Source organism: Helianthus annuus, chromosome 3 (genome assembly GCF_002127325.2).
Source record: "Helianthus annuus cultivar XRQ/B chromosome 3, HanXRQr2.0-SUNRISE, whole genome shotgun sequence".
NCBI classification, from domain to species: Eukaryota; Viridiplantae; Streptophyta; class Magnoliopsida; order Asterales; family Asteraceae; genus Helianthus; species Helianthus annuus.
The window spans coordinates 84,320,750-84,339,705 of NC_035435.2; positions in this window are offsets into that span (position 1 = coordinate 84,320,750).

Here is an 18,956-nt window from a genome sequence, read left to right on the forward strand (position 1 = left end):
CATCAGTTGTCTGAAGGCTCGAAAGTGCTTACAGAAGGGATGTGTTGCCTTCTTGGCACACATCGTGGATAAGGAAGCTGCTGAGCCGAAGATCGAAGACATCCCTGTAGTAAAGGAATATCCTGAAGTCTTTCCAGAAGACTTGCTAGGATTGCCACCCCAAAGGCAAGTGGAGTTCCACATTGACTTAGTTCCAGGTGCCACGCCTGTGGCTAAGGCACCTTATCGACTTGCCCCTTCAGAGATGCAGGAGTTGTCGACACAACTTCAAGAGTTGTTAGACAAGGGATTCATCAGACCAAGCTTCTCGCCTTGGGGAGCTCCAGTTTTGTTTGTTAAGAATAAGGATGGTAGTTTCCGTATGTGTATTGACTACCGGGAGCTGAACAAGTTGACGATCAAGAATAGGTATCCTCTGCCAAGGATTGATGACCTATTCGATCAGCTGCAAGGTTCAAGTTTCTACTCGAAGATCAATTTGCGATCAGGTTATCATCAGCTGAGAATCCAAGAGGAAAGTATTCCCAAGACCGCTTTTAGAACTCGATATGGAGATTACGAGTTCCTGGTTATGCCGTTTGGGTTGACAAACGCGCCAGCTGTTTTCATGGATTTGATGAACAGAGTTTGTAAGTCGTACCTCGACAAGTTCGTGATTGTGTTCATCGACGATATCTTGATTTATTCAAAGACGAAGGACGAGCACCAACAGCATTTAAGAGCTATCTTGGAGCTAATGAAAAAGGAAAAGTTGTGTGCCAAGTTCTCGAAGTGCGAGTTTTGGCTACGCGAAGTCCAATTTCTTGGACATGTGGTTAATGGAGATGGAATCCATGTGGATCCCACCAAGATTGAAGCGATAAAGAATTGGGAGACTCCAAAGACGCCAACTGAGATTCGGCAATTCTTAGGTTTGGCTGGTTATTATCGAAGATTCATTGAGGATTTATCAAAAATCGCTCAACCTTTGACTTCCCTCAGGCAGAAGAATAAGAAGTTTGATTGGGGAATCAAACAAGAAGAAATGTTTCAGTTGTTAAAGGACAAGCTTTGTAATGCACCGATCTTATCGCTACCAGAAGGAACAGATGATTTCATGGTATATTGTGACGCCTCGCGTCAAGGTTTAGGATGTGTACTGATGCAAAGGCAGAAGGTTATAGCTTACGCGTCACGCCAATTGAAGGTTCATGAGAAAAATTATGTGACATTTGTGCTTGTAATCATTGTGAACAATTCATTTATCAATGAAATAAAGTTATTTGATCCCAATATTTGTTTGTTTTTGTTTGATGTTTTCATGTTTTCATGTTTTGAATTTTACTCAATTTCAAACTCTATATCGCTTTCTGGAGATTTATACGCAAACTGGTGCGCAAACGTAATCAGTTAGACGCCACAAATACTCCGAAACATCAATTTATGCTTAACATACCTTAAATAACCTTTACATAACTTAGAAATAAGTTTTGAAGGCTTTGGTATGGCAAAATCAAGTTTTGGGTCATTCAGGGACTAAAAGCGTCAAAAAGTGCATACGTTTGCATTTTCGCGCATAACTTACGTTCTGAATGGGTTTGACATCCCTGTAGAGCTTAAAAATGGGTTTGACAGTTGTTAGAAGTGCCAAAACTCGACCATACGCGCACAGGGACCTAAACTGCCAAAATTGAAACATAGCTGTTCTGCAGGGTCCTTACGGACCGTATGGGGGTGCTTACGGTCCGTAAGCCATGCCCAGATCAGCGGTAAGTGTTTTCTAGCTATTTCCAGCTTGATCCCACCTTTGCACATGGTTTTGGGGCATTTCTAGGGGCTCCCCTGGTTTTGTAAATCTATGGGCTCGATGTGTAAGGCTAGGATTAAATCTCGGATTACGAGGAACGATCCTAACGGCTCTACCAAGTCTATTAATACCCTTCATTCTCTTGTGCAAAACCCACTTGAATTCTGAGATTTTCTCTAAATTGAAGTGTAGAACACTTCATCCCTTAGAAATACTTGGAATATCAATTTTGCGGGGACCTTCTGTAAGTATTCTTTCGTGCTTTTCGTTTGTTTTAGCGTTAAAGTCAAACTGTGTTTGACTTTCTGCATTGACCAGTTTATGGTCAACGCGAAGTTTGTTTGAACTTCATAACGTGAGCGTAATCACGATGGTTATAGTCCCTAGTGACTAAACCTACTGATTACCACGTTATCTAGGCTCAGTGACGAGTCGTAGTTTCGGCCAGAATACGTTTTCTCGCGTATTTTGTAACCAAACTACTCTAGGGTATTAAAACCGTTTGTTTTAATACCAAACCTTTTTTACAACTTTACTAAACATGTTCTAGCATGTTTAGCTCGTCGCTTTTAGAATTGTGCTTGTCTAGGGTCGTAAAGGTAAGCGATCTAAACAACCGCTTATGCTTACGAACCCGACCCATTTGGTCGATCTTTAGGATCCGACCAAGCATATTGGGTGACCATAGTTGTATAGGGAATAACCTTCCGAGGTTATACCTTATGGTCACGTCGTTTAAGTAGTTGTATGATAAGTAGTTCTTATGCCTTAGGTGAATTACCAAAATACCATTTTTGCGCTAAAATTCATTTTAAGCCTATGTAACATAACTTTTGACATATAAACTGATTTGGCAACAGTATTAAACATGTTAAGGCATATCTTTCTTGTCATAGGTCTAGTTAGACATTCCGAACGCGTTTTACGCGATCGACGCGTTAAAGTGGCGTAAGCTACCTAAACGGGTCGTAACGGGTCAAAAGCACTTAGGATAGGTTTCGTTTTAGTATGTAGGCTTTGTTAAACCATATTACATAAGTTCCCACACTTATTTGGTTTACAAACCCTCGTACTACCCGATCCTCCGATAGGTCCGTTTATTAATGTAGATACCTATATTAGGTGCCGTTTGAATCCGTGATCTTCTAGCTTGCTTGGTGGATATCTAAAGTCTATTGAGCAATCTCAAGAGAGTACATAGACCCCACTTTTACTGTTTTTCAAACATTTTGGGGTGAAACACATGTGCCTGCTTGTTACTTTCATGCTTTCTTGTTTTCACATCATATACTTGCTATGTTCATTAGTACATTATTAGTACATGTTTTCATTATGTTTTTGCTATGTATGTCCATTGTGTGCATACTTAGTACATCGTTTTACATGACATTTCACGCTATGTATGTCCATTTAGTGCATACCTAGTGCATTGTTTTACATTACCTTTTCATGCTATGTATGTTCATCATACTTAGTGCATTTGTTTTACATGACATTTTATGCTATGTATGTTCATTTAGCGCATACTTAGTACATTGTTTTACATTATCTTTTCATGCTATGTATGTTCATCATACTTAGTGCATTTGTTTTACATCACATGCTAAGTATGTTCATCATGCTTAGTACATTTTCATCACATGCTTACATTTTGGGTATGACATTTGGTTTGTTTAAGTGGGACCATATACATTCATTAACTTTGATCACGCCGCTCGTTAGTAGGTAATGGTACCATAGGAATTGACAACTCCCGTTCCTGACATCCTAGGTATGTTTGGATGGAAGGAATGACCGAATTTGATTAAAACATAACACAGATAGACCTTTAATTTGTATAAGGGTTCATCACCACAGTCACAAGGCTTGGATGTATGCATTTTCACAATACCGCATAAATGTCTATATTCAGTATAGCATGCATTTCCACAAAACATAACATTGATTTAAACCACGTTTTACTTCAATACATTGTTTTGTGCATTTTTACCTATGGTTTAGTTGATGCATATTTCACTTGCCATACATGACATTTTGTTTACACATTACACGATTGATATTTGACATAGACATTTTGATTTTGATATATACATTTCTTGGACAACATTTTGACATAAACATTTTGACATGGCTTTCACAAAGACATCTGACAAATGGTTTAGACATGGGCAATTTACATTGGTGGTTTGTTTGGGTAAGTGATTTAAGTAACGAGACGTGTGTAACGTGATACAAGCATGGTGGATACGCCACTGGTACTTCCTATATATAAGTGCTTGTATCATATTACATGTCGTAGCGTTATTTAAATCATTCAATTTGGACTTATACATTTTTACAAATAACATATTTTTCACAAGACTTTGTTTTACAAAACAGTTTATTTTATACAACTTATTTTACTTGGTTATTCATTTAACCATACAAGATTCTTTTAATTATACATATCATCTGATTTTGCCGCTTTACAAATGATTTACAAAACAAAACAATTTACAAGGTTCATGACTGACTTTTATTAAACATTTTCTTAAACTTAAGTCATGAATCCTATTTTCACAAAACCTATGTATCTCACAGGCATTTTTATGCTGACGTACCTATTTTCACATGTGTTTCAGGAGCAAATGCATAGGATGTTCGTGATACGCTAGGGTGGACTTGGGCCTTAGTGACATAAAAATGAAGCTAGACTAGTTAAAACTTGTTATGTACTCTTTGTTTCATTTTGTTTAAGACAATGTAACTCTTTGGTTTGTTGAATAAAATATAACTTTGTATGCCATGGTTGTGAAACAATAATTCTGTTACAACACTCCCCGACGTTTCCGCCACGATTTGATGTTTTACGTGGTCGGGGTGTGACAAATTATACCACACACGATTTGGAGTTAGGCGCAATGGTATTTGCGTTGAAGATTTGGAGAAATTATTTATATGGTACGAAGTGTACAATCTTCACGGATCATAAGAGTCTGCAACAACATATTCGATCAGAAGGAGCTCAATATGAGACAGAGGCGCTGGGTAGAACTGCTGAATGATTACGAATGCGAGATCAAGTATCATCCAGGGAAGGCGAATGTGGTCGCCGATGCCCTAAGTCGAAAGGAAAGGATCAAGCCCATAAGGGTTAGGGCTTTGGAGATGATTATCCAGACAGATCTTTCATTATGCATCTGTGCCGCACAGAAAGAAGCCCTTAAAGAAAGGAACATTGAGGAGGAATATCTCCGTGGGATGGAAAAGCAGTTAATACCAAACGAGGAAGGAACATTGTGTTTCATGAGACGAATTTGGGTTCCTCTGTTTGGTGGTTTGAGAAAGGTTATTTTCGATGAAGCTCACAAATCACGGTACTCTATCCACCCAGGAGCGGATAAGATGTACCAAGATCTTAAGGATTATTATTGGTGACCTAGGATGAAAGGCGATGTTGCAGTTTATGTTGGCAAGTGTTTAATGTGCGCCAAGGTGAAAGCCGAATACTAGAAGCCTTCAGGACTTCTGCAACAACCTGAGATACCCAAATGGAAATGGGAACAGATTTCAATGGATTTCATAACAAAGTTGCCAAGAACGCCAAAAGGTCACGATACTATTTGGGTAGTAGACCGGTTAACGAAATCTGCACATTTCTTGCCGATTAGAGAAAAGGACATAACGAGCAAATTGGCTGAGATATACATGAGAGAGATCGTTGCACGTCATGGAGTGCCTCTCTTGATCATCTCTGATAGAGACGAGAGGTTTGTGTCAAGGATTTGGCAGTCCTTTCAGGAAGCATTCGGATCTCAGTTGAATCTGAGTACAGCTTTTCACCCACAAACCGATGGACAAAGCGAACGAACGATCCAGACATTAGAAGATATGCTGCGAGCTTGCGTAATGGATCTAGGTGGGAGTTGGGATACTCACCTACCATTGGTCGAATTTTCATACAATAACAGCTATCACGCAAGTATTCAAGCTGCACCGTTCGAAGCACTTTACGGACGCAAATGTCAATCACCGATTTGTTGGTCTGATGCAGGTGATAGACAGTTAGTTGGTTGGTCCGGAAGTGGTCCAGGAAACCACAGACAAGATTGCACAGATCCAAGATCGCATCAAGGCGGCTCGCGATCGTCAAAAGTGTTATACGGATAGAAGGAGGACACCTCTGGAGTTTGAGGTAGGAGACATGGTTTTATTGAAGGTTTCACCCTGGAAGGGTGTGGCACGCTTCGGAAAGCGTGGAAAGGTGAATCCGCGATACATTGGTCCATTCAAGATTCTGAAGAGGGTTGGTTTAGTAGCATACAAGTTGGACTTACCCGCCGAACTCAATGGTCTTCATGATACATTTCATGTATCGAACTTGAAAAAGAGTCCAACACAAGAAACTGTTGTCATTCCTGCAGACGAGATTCATATCGACGACACGCTCCACTTTGTTGAAGAACCAGTTGAGGTTACGGATTGGAAGATAAACAAAACCCGCAGGAGTAGTGTCAAGCTCGTCAAAGTTCGTTGGAATGCAAGACATGGTCCAGAATACACCTGGGAAAGTGAGGATCGAATGAAAGAGAAATATCCCCATTTATTTCCTAAGACCCCTGCAACTAGAAGCGAAGCCTAAAATTTCGGGACGAAATTTTCTTAACGGGGGGAGAATGTGACAACCCTCACAAATCCAGGTATCCGTACAAATTAATATTTAATTAGTGCTTAATTACTGTGCTTGATCTTAATGATGATTAAACTGCTTTCTGTTTTCTGATACATACATACTCATGCATCATACTTTATTACTGTCACTTCATTTATTATACACAAACAATAGTGACAAGCTTGATGCATAAAAACACAGCTAGCACAGTGAGGGGATAACCCAGTAAACATGCTGACATTGCCAGCACTAGACAGACATTGTTTCTGAGGCCAGTATGAGCCGGGAATAGGTTACTACACTAGTAGGGAGTGTAGGGAGGTGAGGATCATAAAACTGCATCACTAGGTGATAATTATAGTGACCGGAAGTGCCTAAAACATACTTTAAATGCAAAATTCTGCACTAAACACAAAAATTCAGCATTTAACAATGCTAGTAAGGTGCAATAACTTGGCAAAATAATACTAGACACTTTCCAAAGTGTTGGGAAATTTAATGTGTCACTAAAACAATATAAAAGACACCTTAAAGCTTTACTTAGCACTTTAATGGATCAATATCCAACTGAACAACCGGACTTTACCCGAAACATAAAAATTTTGCCAAACACATAGTTTTTACTTTTCTGAGCTAGTTAGGGTCCCCGAACACCCTAACACCCTTTATATTGCATAACACACTTAATATGCTAACTAAACACTTCTAATCCAACTAAGTAGTAACTTAACCATCACAACCCAACCCAACCCAACCCTATACCCCCCGCCCCTCATGCGACGGTCACCATAGGGTGACCCACACTTCCATTTTGTTTGATTATTTTATTGGTTCATGTTGGTTATCTAGAGAACACATTACATGATGGACATTAAGGAAATTGGTCTATAAGTATACATGAAAGTTAACCCATCTCTTTCATCAACATTCACCAAACAACAACTTCTCCTTCCCTCCTACACCCTCACGGCCGCCACCTTTCCACCACACCACCACCACTTTCAAACCTTGTTCAACCATTTCTCATACATACATAGAAGCAAGGAGTCCTACAAACAAGCCCGGTGCTTTCGGAAGTTCAAGAACCGCTCTAGATTTCTTTTATCCACCACATTTACACCTTGTTTCTTCCCTAGCCTTGTGCTAGTAGTAAGTGCTTCTAATCATCATCTTGATCTTGTTTATGGTGGTTAATAGTTGATTTAATGGTTAAAAATTTAGAAACACTAAAGAACTTACATTAAAGTCTTGAACATAAGAAGAATAGGGTGGATAAAGAGAAGATATGTGTGTAAATCATGTAAAACTTGTGTAATTATGATTATTTGATGTTGTTTGTTACTAAAAGTAGGATGGATCATCATCTAGACATACTAGATCATGTTCAAGAACATGAACTAGTAGGATGTTAGTGTTAGAAATAAGAAAGATGATGAAACCATCCACCATGAACTTGAAACTTGAATAAACATAATTTTTCTTGCAAAATGAAGTTATAAACTTGTAGATCTAAAGATCTACAAGTGGTTTTTCGGAAGAACCAAGCGGAAGATACTAGTTTTGTTAAAACCCGGATATTTTATGAACTAGAAGCATTTGTAGTAACTAAACAAGTGTGTAAACGCTTGTGTTACAAGGGAATTTCATAAAGAAATATTTTTGTGAATCTTGACTAGAAGTTGTTAAACTTCAAAATCTTTAAAAATAAAGTTTTCAAGAAACTAAACTTATTTTTAAAGTTAACAAGGCCCACTAAACATGATGGTAATTTACTACATATTTTTACAAAACCTTCAAGTTCATGAGTTTATGATTTAGTCTTATTTTGTCAAGATTAGTAAATAAATATTGTATATATTGTTGATTGATGATTGTTGATTGGTTTTTGAAAAGAAAATGATATGCTAAAAGCATGGACACCTCCATTTATAGAGGAAACTCTGGCGAATTTTTTCCAGAAATATAACACTTAGAAATATTTTTCTAACCAATATTTACGAATATAATTTTTAACCTGTTTTCAAAAATAAACTTCGCCATGATTTTTATTACAAAATACCAAGTACCGGAGGTGGATTTTCATAAATAAAACTTGTTAAATATATATTTATGATATATATTTTATAATAAGACGCTTGTGTGATTATGTGATTATTTTGTGAACTAGATATATTATTTTTAGGGTAAAAATAATATAACTTGAAATATCATGAAATTACGACTCCCAAAATAATACCAACGCGCTCACAAAATAAATATTTAAGTTATATCAGTATCGTATACAACGCGAACTTTAAAAATGTAACTTATGTATTTTTCAGAAAAATACTCCTATTTGTACATTTCTGTGAAAATATTATTTTGGAAAAACTTATGAAATAAAATATAATATTTTTGGGAAAAATATATATATATTTTGGGATTAAAACATTTTAGACAAAGTAATTAAAAATATATTTTTCAAGTGAGACTTAAAAATATATTTTCGGAATTCTAAAACACACATGTATTATTACCCCCATCCTTGGGAAGGAATATACTTATAAAATAATTAAGAAGTGTAAATACGAAATAGTTGTCTAACTATTTCTTAAAAACGTTAAACCTTAAGCCAAGGCACGGTCGTCCGTCTAATAGGAATTAGTACGTGTAGGTCGTCACGCAGCAGGTTGATTTGGGATCGACTATTTCTCGAGACGCACTTCTGTGAGTTCATGTCCCCCTTTTCTCTTAACTGTTTTCGGTTTTATACTTCAGGGGTGAAATACATGCAAAATTATTATGAATAGTTATTACATGGTATGGTTAGCGTAGGGAGTGTTTATACTACTAGATCATGTGAGGGGTGGGCAATAACACTTGAGGCCATTAATCCTCTTTGTTAGGACCGAGCGACACATGAGTGATAGATCTATTTGGGTGTAGCGAGCCTACACCCGTGAGGCCGGGGAGGCCCATAGAGGTGACTGTGTCTTATAGCCGAAGCCCGGTAACAAATTTGCTAGGTTTGAGTTTCCCTGCACTTCTCACACATACCAGTGGCTTTGCAACCCATTGGTGATCTCTTATTCCTTATTGCTACATATCAGGGACTTTTATACATGCTTTAAAGGTTTACTCATACTCACTTTTACATGAACTCGCTCAACTTTTTATTGATTTTCAAATTACATGTATTTTAGGAAATTAGGGATCTGGCAAGGTATGTTATGTCGTCAAGCTGCGTAGGAGAAATGATGTCATCCAAGTTTAGGGATTGTGACTTTTGCCTGGACGAGTCACAAGTCTTAAACTGTGTTTATTTCATGTCTTATGGTTGTGTCGTATGAACAATATTTTATTATGTCATGTTGTAATCCGTTGCATGTGTCGACTTTTGAAAACAATGTTGTCGTGTTTTATTTTTAAAACTTGAATTAATGGATGAACATCGTGGTTTTACTTTCATATAGCTTTGTTGTGATTAAGCTATGGTATTAAGAAGTCACGCTTCCGCAAAGCCAGGGTGTGACAGCTTGGTATCAGAGCATTGATCATAGCGAACTAGGATTCTTTCTCGAGAGCTTTGTGCATGTGTGTGATTGTGTTACAGACATCATGCCATCATCATCAGACACGGGAGTTTCAGACAATTCAGATCCTTTGGCGATCGTATCAGATGACAGAGTTTAGTCAGACCGACAGGTCTACACTTCAGACACCACCAGTACTGACGACGACGATTTCCAGCCGTTCGCGCTGCCTGACGTCGGAGTTGAGCCTGCTTATGGTCTTCCTGTCGGGGACTTACCACTTGCGGTGATCCCTGCTCCTATACCGCTTGCTGCTTACCCAGTTGAAGATATGCCCCTCGATGTTGTTTCTGACGATGACATCGATCTGTATGAGGAGGACCCACCTGAGGCTGACCATGAGGGTGGAGCCCCTATTGTTGCTGATGTCATCTTACCCATTGCTAATGCTCCTGCAGAGGAGGCCCCTGTTGATTCACCTGTCCCAGACTCATTTGAGTCTGTGACGTCTGCATCTTTGCACACTCACGGAGTGCAGCATCACTCTCACGACGCCGACCCTGACATGGCGTCATCAGCTGCACCTGCTCCCGCACATGATCTTGAGTTTGATCACGAGGTTGACGATGATTTTGATCCTGTCTTTCCCCCTAGTTTTGATCCTGACCAGGATATTGAGTTCATTCACTTAGACCAGCCCCTAGAGGAGCCTGTAGCCCTTATCGATCCTTTGTTTGATGATCCAGCTGATTTTGATATGGATTTTTTTGACCCGGAGCCTGCTGTGGCCCCAGAGCCTTCAGCTGCTCCTGACCCTGCAATAGAGCGTGACCTTGTTCATGATGATGCACCAGCCATTGCACCCTTTATTGCTGATCATCCTGTTGTTGCTCCACCGTTGGTAGATGATCATGTTGTTGACGCTCCTCTTGACGCTCCACTCTTGATAGAGGATCCTGTTGTTGCACCATTTCCTGATCCTATGGCGATGCTGTTCGATCATGCACCTTTTGCTACCCATATATATCCACGTTACGCCGACACCCGTAACGGGTGGATCGATGACGATTACCCACCTTTTGTGCGACCTGTTACACCACCAGTAGCCCCCGTTTTAGCACCTATTTCAGCACCCACTGATACCCCATTGTTTCCCCCACACATCACAGATGCTCATCGCACAGATCTTCCTGTTACATTCCTTCAGGACATACCGCCACCGCGTCCTGGAGAGGGGTCATCTAGGTAGCCGCCTGTCCCTGTTCCACCCATGATGTCATCCCCTTTTCCATTCGCGTCTCAGTTTCCCACTGTTACACCACCCACTGCACCGTCATTCACTCCGTCGAGCGAGCCATTTCTATGGACTACGCCCCCTAGCATGCCACTGTCTGATCCGTATCACCCATACCATGTTGGGTATTCTACGGAGGACATACTCACATCGTTGATGATACAGCAGGAGGCGTTGACACGTCGTATTCAGGAGCTGGAGAGAGCTCAGCGACCACCTTTCCATTGTCAGACCCCGTTTGCAGCATCACACCCTCCGCGTCCACTTTCACCCGACTCAGACGTCCGTTTCTTGACCTCTGAGCAGCAGATAGCATATTTGCTGTGCGTCTGTCATGCTTTAGAGCAGGATTGGTTACATATGCGTCGCCTGTGTTACTCTCATTTTCCTCCTCCTCCTCCGCCATCAGCATAGGCGTTTTGATTCGATGCAGGTAGACTTTTGGTGAGAGGACCGCGATTGTGCAGACTATACAGCTTTTGAAGACCGCATTTTGATGACATCACTTTTGATGTTTAGCTTTTGATTATTGTGATAGTTGATTAGACAGTGCAGACAAGGGCGATGTGGCGCTTAGTCACTTTTGATGTATGATACCGTCACGAAACTTGTAAACATTGTACTGTGATCTTGATTTATGATAGTGCAATCGCAGTATTCTCATTATATGTGATGTTGGATTGATTGTTTATATTCTATAACATGTTATGTTATGTGCTCGATTAATTTGTAACATGAGATGTTATGTGCTTGATATTGTTGTTGCGTACGTATACGATTTACTTACTATGACCTGACCAACGTGAAACATCTTTTAGAAGATGCCACCAAGACGTGATCCACGCATGCCCACTAATGAGGCAGAACTTCAAGGAATCATTGTCGCCGCTATCGCGCAATATGCTGCTTCTCATGCAGAAACAAGTGGAAATATCTCTCAAAACCACGGCAATAACAATCCACCGAATGGTAATGTTAAGTCGTTTGAGGTATACTATGATACATTTGGATATTTTTAGCATGTTCGCTAATACCATTTGTAAATCCTAACGTATGTGCAGGGTGCACTTATAAGCAATTTCTCGATTGCAAGCCCATGAATTTCGACGGCACAGGAGGTGCTGTTGCATTTGTAAGATGAGCTAAGAAGACTGAGTCTGTTCTTAGAAGGAGCAACTGTGCTCCCGAGCAACAAGTGACCTACATTTCAGGGCTATTTCTGGATGGAGCCCTATCCTGGTGGAATTTACAAGTGCAAACTCTTGGTGAAGCTGCTGCTTATGCGTTGTCATGGAATGAGCTGAAAGAGCTCATGAGAAGGAAGTACTGCTCGCGTGCTGAAATTCAGAAGCAAGAGACCGAGTTCTGGCATCTGAAAATGGAAGGTCCCAAGATTGCGGAGTATGTTCAGAGATTCCACGATTTGTCCCATGTAGTGCCATACATGGTCACACCGAAGTTCAAACGAATTGAGCGCTTTATCTGGGGATTGGCACCTCAGATCATGAGTATGGTTACCACATCCAAGCCTGCGATAATCACAGAAGCCATTGATCTCAGTGTGGCTCTTACTGAGGAAGCTATTCGCTTGAACAAGTTCTCGAATACTGAGCAGAAGAAGAAAGAGACTCATGTGGAGTCGTCTGGGGATAACAAAAGGAAATTCTTGAACTTCAAGCAAGGTACAAGCAACGCGAACAAGAAAGGTGAATCAAGCACACTGGCAAAGGCTGCAACCGGTGTTGAGAATAAAGGAAACGGTTATATGCGCACTCTGCCCAAGTGTGGATTATGCCAGTATCATCATGCTGGTCAGTGCAGAAATAGAAAATGTGAAACTTGTGGGAGAATTGGCCACTTGAAGGATACTTGCTGGGTTGGTTCAGGCCAGGGTGGTCGAAGGGGTTTCGGTAACAACAACCGCGGTGGTAATGGAAACCGGCCACAAGGGAATAATGGAGGAAATGGAAACCGTGGGAACACTTCAAATCAAGTTGGGAATGTGAATCGCAACCAAAACAACACTCAAGCCTGAAACGGAGGTGGTAATGGTCACGGACCAGGTTGTTTTAACCGTGGAGAAGTTGGGCACTTTAAGAAGGAATGCCCAAAGCTGAATCAAGCCCGTGGTAGAGTGTTTAACATCGGAGCGAGGGAAGCGCGCCAGGATCCCAACGTTGTCACTAGTACGTTCCCTATAAATCAACGCTTTGCATCTGTTCTGTTTGATGCTGGTGCCGACTATAGCTTTGTGTCGTTAGAATTTAAGAGTATGCTTGGGTTAGCTACTAGTAAGTTAGATGTTCCGTATTCAATTGAATTGGCTAATGGAAAGATAGTTGAAGCGAATGAAGTTGTCAGAGGTTGTGTCATTGAACTGGGAGAACGCGAGTTCACTATGGATCTACTACCAGACGAGTTGGGAAGCTTCGACGTGGTAGTAGGGATGGATTGACTGTCAAGCAAAAAGGCTGAGATTGTTTGTCACGAAAAGATCATTCGCATCCCAACAGAAGATGGAGAGACGATCGTGGTTCACGGAGAGAAGCGCGATACGCCTCTGAGAATCATCAGCTGTCTGAAGGCTCGAAAGTGCTTACAGAAGGGATGTGTTGCCTTCTTGGCACACATCGTGGATAAGGACGCTGCTGAGCCGAAGATCGAAGACATCCCTGTAGTAAAGGAATATCCTGAAGTCTTTCCAGAAGACTTGCCAGGATTGCCACCCCAAAGGCAAGTGGAGTTCCACATTGACTTAGTTCCAGGCGCCACGCCTGTGGCTAAGGCACCTTATCGACTTGCCCCAGCAGAGATGCAGGAGTTGTCGACGCAACTTCAAGAGTTGTTAGACAAGGGATTCATCAGACCAAGCTTCTCGCCTTGGGGAGCTCCAGTTTTGTTTGTTAACAAAAAGGATGGTAGTTTTTGTATTGACTACTGGGAGCTGAACAAGTTGACGATCAAGAATAGGTATCCTCTGCCAAGGATTGATGACCTATTCGATCAGCTGCAAGGTTCAAGTTTCTACTCGAAGATCGATTTGCGATCAGGTTATCATCAGCTGAGAATCCAAGAGGAAAGTATTCCCAAGACCGCTTTTAGAACTCGATATGGACATTACGAGTTCCTGGTTATGCCGTTTGGGTTGACAAACGCGCCAGCTGTTTTCATGGATTTGATGAACAGAGTTTGTAAGCCGTACCTCGACAAGTTCGTGATTGTGTTCATAGACGATATCTTGATTTATTCAAAGACGAAGGACGAGCACGAACAGCATTTGAGAGCTATCTTGGAGCTACTGAAAAAGGAAAAGTTGTATGCCAAGTTCTCGAAGTGCGAGTTTTGGCTACGCGAAGTCCAATTTCTTGGACATGTGGTTAATGGAGATGGAATCCATGTGGATCCCACCAAGATTGAAGCGATAAAGAATTGGGAGACTCCAAAGACGCCAACCGAGATTCGGAAATTCTTAGGTTTGGCTTGTTATTATCGAAGATTCATTGAGGATTTCTCAAAAATCGCTCAACCTTTGACTTCCCTCACACAGAAGGATAAGAAGTTTGATTGGGGAATCAAACAAGAAGAAGCGTTTCAGTTGTTAAAGGACAAGCTTTGTAATGCACCGATCTTATCACTACCAGAAGGAACATATGATTTCGTGGTATATTGTGACGCCTCGCGTCAAGGTTTAGGATGTGTACTGATGCAAAGGCAGAAGGTTATAGCTTACGCGTCACGCCAATGAAGGTTCATGAGAAAAATTATGTGACATTTGTGCTTGTAATCATTGTGAACAATTTAGTTATCAATGAAATAAAGTTATTTGATCCCAATATTTGTTTGTTTATGTTTGATGTTTTCATGTTTTGACTTTTACTCAATTTCAAACTCTATATCGCTTTCTGGAGAATTATACGCAAACTGGTGCGTAAACGTAATCAGTTAAACGCGACAAATACTCCGGAACATCAATTTATGCTTAACATACCTTAAATAACCTTTACATAACTTAGAAATAAGTTTTGAAGGCTTTGGTATGGCAAAATCAAGTTTTGGGTCATTTAGGGACTAAAAGCGTCAAAAAGTGCATAGGTTTGCATTTTCGCGCATAACTTACGTTCTGAATAAATCCGGACATTCAAAAATTTAGGTAATCATTAAAATATTATGTTTTAGTGATTGGCTTGTCAAAAATCCATTCGTCGCGCAATTTGGACCGTTTTTGCGTCCGTTACGACTTCCATCGTAATTAACCGAACAACGCAATCATACGGCCAAACGAACCGACATCCAGCATATTTTTGAGCATGTGTCATGTTCCCTATACTTTAACATCCTTGTAGAGCTTAAAAATGGGTTTGACGGGTATTAGAAGTGCCAAAACTCGACCATACGCGTACAGGGACCTAAACTGCCAAAATTGAAACATAGCTGGTCTGCAGGGTCCTTACGGACCGTATGGGGGTGCTTATGGTCCGTAAGCCATGCCCAGATCAGCAGTAAGGGTTTTCCAGCTATTTCCAGCTTGATCCCACCTTTGCACAAGGTTTTGGGGCATTTCTAGGGGCTCCCCTGGTTTCGTAAATCTATGGGCTCGATGTGTAAGGCTAGGATTAAATCTCGGATTACGAGTGTCACACCCTGGCTTTGCGGAAGCGTGGTTAATTTGGTGTGACTTCTTAATACCATAGCTTAATCATAACAAAGCTATATGAATTAAAAACATGCAAGATCATCCATTAAATTTTAAAAACCAAATACAGTACCATTGTCTTAACGGGAAAACACCCTAATAACCATAACATTGTTCAACAAACAAACAAAACATAAATATGGTTTAAAGACTGTGACTTGTCCAGGAAAGAGTTACATTCCCTAAACCCCGGATGACCTCGGAAACTAGTGCAGCGGGTAAACGTGCCATACCGTGCCAGATCTTTTAATTCCCTGAAATACATGTAAGTTGGAAAATCAACAATAATGTTGAGCGAGTTCATGCGAAAGTGAGTAAATAAACCTTTGTATTTATCAAAATCCTGGTATGTAGCAAATAAGGAAAAAGAGATCACCAATGGTTTGCAAGGCCATTGATATGTGTGAAGTGCAAGTAGGAAGACTCAACCCTTGCGATTTTGCGTCGGGGCACAAAGTCACCCCGAGGTCCGTTATGCTGGACCTGGGGTTGGGCTCGCTACACCCAGATAGATCTACCGCTTACGTCCCTCGGTCCTACAATGAGGATTAATGGCCTCCAGTTCCCGCCTACCCACTCACATGATCTAAGTAGTAACCCTCCTTACGCTAACCATACCATGTAAAAAGTACTCGTAATCATAGTAACATGTATTTCACCCCCGCAGTTTAGAAAACTGAAAACAGTTAAGAGAAAAGGGGGGACATGAACTCCCAGTCGGTGCGTCTCTACCAAGTACTCCAAATCGGGCAGCTGTGCAACGACCTACATGTGCTAATTCTATTAGACGGACGGCCGTGCCTTAGCTTTATAGTTTAAGTTTTTGGGAAATAGCTAGACAACTATTCCGTGTTTACTTTTCGTATATACTTGGTAGTTAATCTCCTTCCCAAGGATGGGGGATTTAATACATGTGCGTTCGAATTATATCATTAAGTCTCACTTAATATACATTTATTTTCCAATTCCAAAATATAAATATTTTTCTCAAAATATTATATTTTCATTTCACATAACTTTCCCCAAAAATAATACGTTGATAAAATACGCGTTCATGAATATTTCCGCATAATGCGTAAGTTACGTTTTATTATTCGAGTGGTAATAAATATTACCAGTGTAACTTATATGTTTATCGTGAAAGCGTTTGTATTATTTTGGGTTCGTTAACGTTTGATAATATTATTTTTACTCTAAAAATAATATTTATATATTTTCACAAAATAATCATAAACAATGTTGTGAGAATATATATTTACCAAATATATATTTATCGCGTTTAATTTTGTGAAAATCCCACCTCCGGATATTTGAAAATAAAGTCATGGCGAAATTTATATTTTGAAAACATGTCAAAAATAATTCTAACACTTGTAGTGTAAATAATTTTAGGTGTTAGGTTTTTAGAAAAATTTCGCCAGAGTTTCCTCTGTAACTGGAGGTGGCCACGCTTTCAAGCGTATCATTTTCTTTTACTAAATCAATTTCAACAACTTCTTTATTCAATCAAACAATTTCCGACACATCAAACTAGTCGACAAGTATGTAAATCGCATAATTACATGAACTTGTAGTTTTTCCGAAACTATAGTGTAAATCCCATTATATTTTGTGGATCTTTATATAAAGTAATGTGATCTCGTAAAAACCTCGTTTTTAGAGTAATTCCATCTTTACAACTTCTCGTCATTTTTTTACAAAGTTTGTTATTTTGTCGAAACTTTTCGTTTCACAAGTGTTTACACACTTGTGGTTTATAAAAATCATGCTTGTTAATGTAAGATCTATTTTTAGAAAACATGATTTTCTTTGACGCTTGGTCCTTTGAAAATACCACTTGCAGATACGTAGATCTGCTAGTTTTAAACACTATTTTACAAGTAAAACATTTTTACACAAGTTCATGTTCCGCGTGTGGTAGAGTTTCACCCTTTAACCCTTGTACCATTCAAAACAAGCTTATGTCAAGATCCATGACCTTAACCAAACCGGGTTAAATGATGATCCGAGCTACCACAACATAGATTGGGTCTAGATAACCACACAAAATCAATACTACAACATTTACACAACTAGTGAACTTTTAACCAACATTATTCATGTTTTTAGTAGACTTTTGTGCTTCAAATTGCAAGTTTCCGAATTTTAACCGTTACATAACATATTAACCACTTTAGAATAGTTTGAGAGAGTGTTTTAAGCATTATACCTCTAGCTCGAGGCTAGGGAAGAATCTATGCGCAAAAGAGGTGGATAAAAGCTAGATAGAGAGGTCCTTCGTCTTCCGTTTGCTCCAAGGCTCCTTATATGCGACCCTTAACACTTGTAGATGATTGGAACTTGCAAGATGGAAGTCGAAAATGGATGGAGGAGAAAAGGGGTGTTCGGCCGTGAGTAGAGCAAGAGGGAGAGAGAGAGCTTTGTGGTGATGTGTAGAGTGATTTATCTTGTGTGCCATGACATGTTACTTATAGGCAATTAGGAAGTTTTAATCTAATGGTTAATGTGTTGTCAAGATATTAGACAAGAGTTTATATAATATTCAATAAATGGTACAAGTCTTGGTCACATAGTGACCGATCGGCCCAAGGGGGGGAGGGTTCCTAGTTTGATTCCAACCATTAGTTGATGTTTAGTTAGGTTAACTAGGTTAGATTTAGGGATTAACTTGGTTAGTCATGTGTTGTGCTTTAACGCGGGTGTTAGGGTGTTCAGGGACCCTAACTGGCTCAGAAAAGATCCATATTGTTAATGTCAATATTTTTATGTTCTGGGTATAGTCCGGTTGTTCGGTTGGATAGTAATCCGTTAAAGCGCTTAATAAAGCTTTTAAGTGTCGTAAATACCATTTTTAGTGACATAACTTATTCCTCAAAGTGTCGGGAATATTTTCCTCATGTTTTGGCACTTTATTAGCTAGCCAGAAGCTGAAATGTTAATTAAAGTGTTGTGTTTTGTGCTCAGTGTATGTTTTAGGCATATCCAGTCATCGTAACTTATTCCTAGAGACGCAGTTCTAC